Below are 10,504 nucleotides of genomic sequence, written 5' to 3'. Positions count from 1 at the left end.
GTCTTCCGGGTTTAGCTTCACCTTCTTGGTCTCCTTGGAGGGCTTGAACGCGGCCTCATCAGCCAGCTCCTTAGCCGGGATCTGTGCGGCCGACGCCTCTTGGGCCAAAGCAATGATCCGGTCGAGTTGGCGCCGCTCCTCGGCTATGACCAGCGACTCGGCTAGTTTGGCGCCGTCTCGGGCGCACTCCAGGGACTTGGTAGTCACTGGTGACGGTGATGAGGCCCTTTGGACCCGGCAACTTCATCTTCAGGTAGGCGTAGTGGGGGACCGCCATGAACTTGGCGAGCGCGGGCCGGCCCAGCAGTGCGTGGTACGCGTTGGATAGGTCCACCACCTCGAACTAGATCGGCTCGCGTCGGAAGTGTCTGCTGTCACTGAACAGGACATCGGGCCGGATCCGGCCGATCGGAGAGCAGGAGAGGCCGGGAACGATGCCGTGGAAGATCGTTCGGGTCGGCTCCAGGTCTTTGGCCTCGAGGCCGAGCTTGGTTAGGGTGTCGCGGTAGAGGATGTTGATGATGCTGCCGCCGTCGACGAGAACCCGGGAGAACTTGCACGTGCGCCGGGGTGCGACAATGGTGGGGTCGAGGACGAGGGCGTAACCACCCGGGTTCAGCATGACGGCCGGGTGGTCCTCCCGGGTCCAGGTGACCGGGCGTTTCGACCAATGCATGTATTCCGTCTTGGCTGGGATGACGGTGTTCACCTCCTACCGAAGGAGGCGCTCGCTGCGCTTGTCATCGCCGAGGCTGGTGAAGACGACGTAGGTCGCGTTCTGGGCCGGGTAGGCGTCGTCGCGCTTCGCGCCGCCAGCCGGTGGCGGTGGTGGAGGCGGAGGCGGCTGCCCCGCTCCCGAAGCCGGGGCCGGAGGTGGCGAGATGTCGCCCCTCGCGATGCGCTTGGTGATGGCGCATTGTCGGAGCGTGTGCGTTGACGACCTTGCGCCGCTGTGGTGCTTGCAGGGAGCGTCGAGCATCTCCTCGAAACTCATGGCGGGCTGCCACGTCGTCTTGCCAGTCTGCCGGCGTTTAGCGGGCTGGGTCGACCGCGGGTGCCTGCTCGGCGGCCGTGACGAGCCGGTTGTCGTAGCGCTGGGCCGGTTGATCGGCCTTGCGCTTGTTGTTCTGCTGGTTGTGCTGCTGCCGGCTTCCTTCACTGGCCGGCTTCGGAGGGGGAACCGGCTTTGCTTTGCCGGCTTCATCCAGCGGCACCTGGATCTTCATGGCGGAGTCGGCGTTGGCGTACTTATCCGCCGTCACCATGAGCGCGACCATAGTGGCCGGCTCGAAACGCAAGAGCTTGTGCTTGAGGAGGGTGTCATCTCGGCACCCGTTGACGAAGTACTAGATTGCTTGGACTTCGTGGACGCCTTCGCAGCTGTTCCAGAGCTCGGTCCAGCGCGCGAGGTGCTCGCGGTCAGTTTCCTCCGGCCCCTGCACGCACATGGCAAGCCGACTGGGGCGGCCGGGTCGTTTGTAGGTGCCGGTGAAGTTGCGCACGAAGGCCTGCTCAAAGTCGACCCACGTGTTGATGCTGCCGGCCGGCAAACTGTTCAACCAGGTGCGGGCCGACCCCTGGAGCATGAGGGGCGCGTAGCGCACGGCGAGGCGGTGGTTACTGCCGGCGATGCCGATGGCGGTGGTGTGGTCGGTGAGCCAGTCCTCCGGCTTCACGGTGCCATTGTAATTGGGGGTGTCGCGGGGGAGCGTGAACCCTTTAGTAAAGGGCTCGCCTCGGATGTGTGGCCCGAAGCACACCGGCCCGACTGGGCCGGTCTCCTCCAGCTCCTAGGAGAGAGCGAGTCGGTCGAGGCGGTGATGGGCGTCGGTGCCGTCGATGGCGCGCGGGCCCAGGCGATCAGTGACCGCGCCGCGGGGGGGGGTCGACCGTAGTCGGACGTCGCCGGGTTGAAGCAGGGGGGTCGAGGCGGCACCGGACCTCGGAGGCCGGCTCGTCGCCCAAGCCGCCGGCAGCCGTCGGGGCGGGGTTGCGCCGGGTCCGGGTGCGGCCGGAGTGCGCCTCGCCGGGTGGTGAAGACGCCGTGTGCTGGTTGTCGTCGGGTCCAACGACGCGGACGGAGCCGGATCCGGCCGGTCTAGCGAGCTGGTTGAGGCGGTCCTGCTACGCGTTGGCCGCAGCGAGGAGGTCGTTCACCCTCTTGAGGCGGTCCAGCAGTTACTCGCCCGCGAGCTGGTCCAGGCCGACCGCGGCCGCCTGGGCAGCGCGCATGTTTTTCATGGGAGTCTCGTAGATGGGAGGGAGAGCGCCGAAGGCACGCCCGATCGTGCCGCCCCGGGCCCGCACGTCGGTGACCCGGCTTGGCTCGGGTGCATCTGGTGTGAAGCCGTAGGCGGCGTTGCGCTCCAGCTGAGCGGAGTCGAGGCGGCGCTGTATGGCAGCAAGCGTCTCGGTGACGTCCAGCAGGCGCTGGCGATCCTCGTTGAGACAAGTCCGGTCTTCAACGATGTTGGAGGCGTCGATGTCGGTGCCGATGGGAATGCGGAGGCTCTGCATCATGGTGCGCAGCAGGTTGGGCGAGCCGGCCCTATCCGCCGCGGCCTTAGCTTCGGCGGCCTTCCTTACCGCACTCGACGAGGAGGAGGCGCCGGTGTCGGTGACAAAAACCTCCACTCAGAGGTCCATCGCTCCGGCGGGAGCGCCGTCGTTGATGGAGAGCGGGGAGTCTGAAAAGCTAAGTACCTCGCTGGGGTACTCGTCGGCCGTAGGCGCATCGGAGATGTGCAGCGTGGCGAAGGAAGCGGCGAGTGCGTCGATGACGTCGTCCGCCAGCGTGACGGGTTCGTCAGAGTCGGAGAAGAGCCCCGTCTGAAGCATGCTCCCGGCCAGGACCTCGAGCTGCCCCACGGTGGGCGCCAACTGTCATGGTGGGCGCACGACAGATGCCAAGGGATGGCTAAAGATAGGAGGAGGCTCGAGGGCACTGGTGGGCTCCAGAGGCGAGGTCGGCATGAGCGAGCGCGGGACGCAAGACATACCCAGGTTCGGGGCTCTCCGGAGAGATAACACCCCTAGTCCTACCGAGTGTAGTTGATATGTATGGGTACAGAGATGCCCCTAGAGCTGTATGGAGGAAGAAGGAAGGCGGGCCAAGGCTCGGGCTGCTCCCTCTCCTCGGGTGTTGCTTGCTAGGTGTGTGAGTGGGTGGATGGGTAAGTGCATTGCCCGTATGCATGAGGGCTTCTGGGGGGTTTTATAGGTCAACCCCCGGGGTACAATGATAATGTTACAAGGCCGTAGTGCCGGGTTGTCAGTGTCCAGGGAACCCGGTGCTGGGACCCGCCGGGTACTAGGCCTCGCCGGGTTCCCCGGGCGCGGGCCCCATGCGCCTAGGGACGCCATGCGCTGTCTTGTCGATCGTCAGGGCATGGCCGAGTCGAGTCGGCTACAGTGGCGCTCCGTCAGATCACCGCTTGCCGGCGTCATGGGTGACGATCATTGCACTGTTGCCGCGCCAGCCTGGTTAACGAGTAGGTGGGGGCATTGTTGCCTCGTCCGGCTGACCAGAGGCATGGGCGGATCACTGTGGCTTCGGTCATCAGTTGGTGGAGACTCGTCCCATCGTACGGCTGGGATGGGACGGCCGCTGACCCTCGACCGGGTTGGAGAACACGCCAAGGGTGGATCTGGCTTGTTGGGGAAGTCTGGAGCTTGGTTGTTGGGTCCGAGTTGAGGAGTCTGGCCGGGTCGAAGGACTTGGCCGGGTTGAGCGACCCGGCCAAGTGCAAGCCGGATTGAGGGGCGATGCTGGCCCCATTGTTTTTGAAAAGGATCCGGGTTCCGTTGCCTGCACGGGGTTCATCCCCCCGACATTGCATGTCCATGCTTTACGAATATGGTCACTCAAGAGGGCCCACGGAATATCTCTCGGTATAGGAGGGGCAAATCCCATCTTGGTTAACCATGTATTGCGGCATGCCTCACGATCACCCGGAAGCTAACTTTATAACTACCCAACTACGGAGTAGCGTTTGATAGACCCTAAGTGAGCCATCCTCATCTCGAGAACATGCAAGTACCTCTGGTCTAGGACCTGGCATATAAATCGCACATGTGACCAACAGATGACAATATCTCATTATGTCTCAAAAGTGGGTCTGTCCGACTCAGTGATCTCCATCTCCGAGTCCATGCTATCGATTTAGCATCTCTATGCCCATGACTAGTGAAGCATAGTCATCAACTAAATAGTATACTAGTGGGTATGTGCCAACATAAACTTATCAATTAGGGGCCATTAGAACATCATCATACAATATATAGTTTCACAAAAAAGTCACATACTTATTGGTACATATCATTGGTGATGTTCAAGGACAATACATATGACTCATGAATACACGGGGAAATATCATCATCACATGATTGCCTCTGGGGCATATCTCCAACGGTAACTGGCCAAGCCTGTAGAGGGAGGACGCGACACTCCACCCACGTCCTCAAAATGTGCCCTCCCTTCAACTTACTACTCTTCAAATGAGTTGTGGCATCGGCCATAGGCTGGCATAGGAAGATAAGCGATCAAGTGGATCCTAGGAGCGTAGTTTCTTCGAGGGATCATTCACGAAGGCCGGCAAATTGTCACCAAGCCGGAAACGTAGAACTAGAACTTGTGCCACTCTCGGACAGACTTCGGGAGGTCCATCACGAAGAACTTGGTCTTGGGACAGAGCTGCATGCTAGCTCCCCCGAGGTTGCAGACGTCATTACCATCCAGCTGAACCTGAACCTGGAAGAAATAGCGGAACAACTCGAAGTGGGGAGCCATCCCAAGGAAGCATTCACAGAAAGTCATGAATTTTCTATATGAAGGACTCTGTTTGGAGGGATGTGATGCAGCTGGCAGCCATAGAGCCGAAGTAGCCCACGCATGGAGAATCTGAGCCCTCTTCTAAATAATTATTGATGAATCACGTGCTCACCGTCGCGAGGGGCCGGTGGGATCTCCTTGTATGGAATGCGACACTTCAGATCCACGACCATTGACCCTTCCTTGATGAGCAAGTCGAGGTCTTCAGAGGAGGTTCGGAGGGAAACCACTTCCCCGTGGTCTTGTTGGCCACCCGTGGCTGGTTCTTCTTGGCGGAGGCCCTCTTCCTCTTTCTCTCCGTCGTGGCGGTGGGAGGTTCTTTGCTTGGGGCAGGTGCCCTGTCCCTCGCTCCTAGACTCCTAGTCTTGGCCATGACAGTGGCACGCAGCGGATCAAGGACTAAAAAGGCGGGATGTGAAACCTAGGTGACGGCAGCGCAAGCGAAGGAGCAAAGCACAATGGTAGAAATGGAGAAGACGAGGAAGCAGACTCAAAAAATCGTATAAAAATCTAGCAAGAAAACGGATGCGCTAACGCGCAACGGCTTTCGCGCTAGTTGCTCAATCCGTTGCTTGCTTCTCCTCTGTCTTGGAAAAGTGAGGATTTCCTATCTGATCCAAGGGAAGGAAGAGAGGTGGAAAGTGTTGGTTGTGTCTGAAGGAAATATGCCCTATAGGCAATAATAAAGTTATTATTTATTTCCTTATATCATGATAAATGTTTATTATTCATGCTAGAATTGTATTAACCGGAAACATAATACATGTGTGAATACATAGACAAACAGAGTGTCACTAGTATGCCTCTACTTGACTAGCTCGTTAATCAAAGATGGTTATGTTTCCTAGACATAGACATAAGTTGTCATTTGATTAACGAGATCACCTCATTAGGAGAATGACATGATTGACTTGACCCATTCCGTTAGCTTAGCACCCGATCGTTTAGTATGTTGCTATTGCTTTCATCATGACTTATACATGTTCCTCTGACTATGAGATTATGCAACTCCCGTTTACCGGAGGAACACTTTGTGTGCTACCAAACGTCACAACGTAAATGGGTGATTATAAAGGTGCTCTACAGGTGTCTCCAAAGGTACTTGTTGGGTTGGCGTATTTCGAGATTAGGATTTGTCACTCCGATTGTCGGAGAGGTATCTCTGGGCCCACTCGGTAATGCACATCACTATAAGCCTTGCAAGCATTGTGACTAATAAGTTAGTTGCGGGATGATGTGTTACGGAACGAGTAAAGAGACTTGCCGGTAACGAGATTGAACTAGGTATCGAGATACCGACGATCGAATCTCGGGCAAGTAACATACTGATGACAAAGGGAACAACGTATGTTGTTATGCGGTCTGACCGATAAAGATCTTCGTAGAATATGTGGGAGCCAATATGGGCATCCAGGTCCCGCTATTGGTTATTGACCGGAGACGTGTCTCGGTCATGTCTACATAGTTCTCGAACCCGTAGGGTCCGCACGCTTAAAGTTACGATGACGGTTTTATTATGAGTTTATGTATGTTGATGTACCGAAGGAGTTCGGAGTCTCGGATGAGATCGGGGACATGACGAGGAGTCTCGAAATGGTCGAGACATAAAAATCGATATATTGGACGACTATATTCGGACTTCGAAAAGGTTCCGAGTGATTCGGGTATTTTTCGGAGTACCGGAGAGTTACGGGAATACGTATTGGGCCTTATTGGGCCATACGGGAAAGAAGAAAAAGGGCCTCAAGGGTGGCCGCACCCCTCCCCTTGGTCTGGTCCGAATTGGACTAGGGAAGGGGGGCGCCCCCTTCCTTCCTTCTCTTTTTCCCTTCCTCTTTTCCTATTCCATATGGGAGGTGGAATCCTACTAGGACTAGGGAGTCCTAGTAGGACTCCACACTTGGTGCGCCCCCTCCTAGGGCCGGCCTCCTCCTCCCTTGCTCCTTTATATACGGGGGCAGGGGGGCACCCCAGAGACACAACAATTGATCCTTGAGATCTCTTAGCCGTGTGCGGTGCCCCCCTCCACCATATTACACCTCGATAATACCGTTGCGGAGCTTAGGCGAAGCCCTGCGTCGGTGGAACATCATCATCGTCACCACGCCGTCGTGATGACAAAACTCTCCCTCAACACTCGGCTGGATCGGAGTTCGAGGGACGTCATCGAGCTGAACGTGTGTAGAACTCGGAGGTGCCGTACGTTCGGTACTTGATCGGTCGGATCGTGAAGACGTACGACTACATCAACCGCGTTGTGATAACGCTTCCGCTATCGGTCTACGAGGGTACGTGGACAACACTCTCCCCTCTCGTTGCTATGCATCACCATGATCTTGCGTGTGCGTAGGAATTTTTTTGAAATTACTACGTTCCCCAACAGTGGCATCCGAGCCTGGTTTTATGTGTTGATGCTATACACGAGTAGAACACAAGTGAGTTGTGGGCGATATAAGTCATACTGCTTACCAGCATGTCATACTTTGGTTCAGCGGTATTGTGAGATGAAGCGGCCCGGACCGACATTACGCGTACGCTTACGCGAGACTGGTTTCACCGTTCGGAGCACTCGTTGCTTAAAGGTGACTGGCGGGTGTCTATCTCTCTCACTTTAGTTGAACCGAGTGTGGCTACGCCCGGTCCTTGCGAAGGTTAAAACAACACCAACTTGACAAACTATCGTTGTGGTTTTGATGCGTAGGTAAGAACGGTTCTTGCTAAGCCCGTAGCAGCCACGTAAAACTTGCAACACCAAAGTAGAGGACGTCTAACTTGTTTTTGCAGGGCATGTTGTGATGTGATATGGTCAAGACATGATGTGATATAATGTGTTGTATGAGATGATCATGTTTTGTAACCGAGTTATCGGCAACTGGCAGGAGCCATATGGTTGTCGCTTTATTGTATGAGATGCAATCGCCATGTAATAGTTTTACTTTATCACTAAGCGGTAGCGATAGTCGTAAAAGCAATAAGTTGGCGAGACGACAACGATGCTACGATGGAGATCAAGGTGTCGTGCCGGTGACGATGGTGATCATGACGGTGCTTCGGAGATGGAGATCACAAGCACGGTGCTTCGGAGATGGAGATCACAAGCACAAGATGATGATGGCCATATCATATCACTTATATTGATTGCATGTGATGTTAATCCTTTATGCATCTTATCTTGCTTTGATTGACGGTAGCATTATAAGATGATCTCTCACTAAAATTTCAAGATAAAAGTGTTCTCCCTGAGTATGCACCATTGCAAAAGTTCTTCGTGCTGAGACACCACGTGTTAATCGGGTGTGATAGGCTCTACGTTCAAATACAACGGGTGCAAAACAGTTGCACACGCGGAATACTCAGGTTAAACTTGACGAGCCTAGCATATACAGATATGGCCTCGGAACACAGAGACCGAAAGGTCGAGCGTGAATCATATAGTAGATATGATCAACATAGTGATGTTCACCATTGAAACTACTCCATCTCACGTGTTAATCGGACATGGTTTAGTTGCTTTGGATCACGTAATCACTTAGATGATTAGAGAGATGTCTATCTAAGTGGGAGTTCTTAAGTAATATGATTAATTGAACTTAAATTTATCATGAACTTAGTCCTGATAGTATTTTGCAAATTATGTTGTAGATCAATAGCTCGCGTTGTTGCTTCCCTGTGTTTATTTTTTGTTCCTAGAGAAAAATTATGTTGAAAGATGTTAGTAGCAAAGATGCGGATTGGATCCGTGATCTGAGGATTATCCTCATTGTTGCACAGAAAAATTATGTCCTTGATGCACCGCTAGGTGACAGACCTATTGCAGGAGCAGATGCAGACGTTATGAACGTTTGGCTAGCTCAATATGATGACTACTTGATAGTTTAGTGCACCATGCTTAACGGCTTAGAATCGGGACTTCAAAGACGGTTTGAACGTCATGGACCATATGAGATGTTCCAGGAGTTGAAGTTAATATTTCAAGCAAATACCCGAGTTGAGAGATATGAAATCTCCAACAAGTTCTATAGCAAAACGATGGAGGAGAATCTCTCAACTAGTGAGCATGTGCTCAGATTGTCTGGGTACTACAATCGCTTGAATCAAGTGGGAGTTTATCTTCCAGATAAAATAGTGATTGACAGAATTCTCTAGTCACCATCACCAAGTTAGTAGAACTTCGTGATGAACTATGGTATGCAAGGGATGACGAAAGTAATTCCCGAGCTCTTCGTGATGCTGAAATCGACGAAGGTAGAAATCAAGAAAAACATCAAGTGTTGATGGTTGACGAGACCACTTCAAGTGTTGATGGTTGACGAGACCGCTAGTTTCAAGAAAAGGGCAAAGGGAAAAAGGGGAACTTCAAAAAGAACGGCAAGCAAGTTGCTGCTCAAGTGAAGAAGCCTAAGTCTAGTCCTAAGCCTGAGACTAAGTGCTTCTACTGCAAAGGGACTGGTCACTGGAAGCGGAACTACCCCAACTATTTGGTGGATAAGAAGGATGGCAAAGTGAACAAAGGTATATTTGATATACAGATTATTGATGTGTACTTTACTAGTGTTTATAGCAACCCCTCGGTAATTGATATTGGTTCAGTTGCTAAAGAGTAGTAACTCGAAAACGGGAGTTGCAGAATAAACAGAGACTAGTAAAAGGCGAGGTGACGATGTGTGTTGGAAGTAGTTCCAAGATTGATATGATCATCATCGCACACTCCCTGTACTTTCGGGATTAGTGTTGAAACTAAATAAGTGTTATTTGGTGTTTGCGTTGAGCATGAATATGATCTGATCATGTTTATTGCAATACGGTTATTCATTTAAGTTAGAGAACAATTATTGTTCTGTTTACATGAATAAAACCTTTATGGTCATACACACCAACGGAAATGGTTTGTTGGATCTCGATCGTAGTGATACACATATTCATAATATTGAAGCCAAAAGATGCAAAGTTAATAATGATAGTGCAACTTATTTGTGGTACTGCCATTTAGGTCATATTGGTGTAAAGCGCATGAAGAAACTCCATACTGATGGGATTTTGGAATCACTTGATTATGAATCACTTGATGCTTGCGAACCGTGCCTCATGGGCAAGATGACTAAAACGCCGTTCTCCGGAACTATGGAGAGAGCAACAGATTTGTTGGAAATCATACATACAGATGTATGTGGTCCAATGAATATTGAGGCTCGTAGCAGGTATCATTATTTTCTGACCTTCACAGATGATTTGAGCAGATATGGGTATATCTACTTGATGAAACACAAAGTCTGAAACATTTGAAAAGTTCAAAGAATTTCAGAGTGAAGTGGAGAATCATCGTAACAAGAAAATAAAAGTTTCTACGATATGATCGCAGAGGTAAAATATTTGAGTTACGAGTTTGGCCTTCAGTTAAAACAATATGAAATAGTTTCACTACTCACGCCACCTGGAACACCACAGTGTAATGGTGTGTCCGAATGTCATAACCGTACTTTATTGGATATAGTGCAATCTATGATGTCTCTTACCAATTTACCACTATCGTTTTGGGTTATGCATTAGAGACAGCTACATTCACGTTAAATAGGGCACCATCAAAATTCGTTGAGACGACGCCTTATGAACTGTGGTTTGGCAAGAAACCAAAGTTGCCGTTTCTTAAAATTTTGGGGTTGCGATGCTTATGTG

The sequence above is a fragment of the Aegilops tauschii genome, chromosome 4 (assembly GCF_002575655.3).
Source record: "Aegilops tauschii subsp. strangulata cultivar AL8/78 chromosome 4, Aet v6.0, whole genome shotgun sequence".
Taxonomy (NCBI): Eukaryota; Viridiplantae; Streptophyta; class Magnoliopsida; order Poales; family Poaceae; genus Aegilops; species Aegilops tauschii.
Note: the sequence above shows the minus strand (reverse complement) of the source record.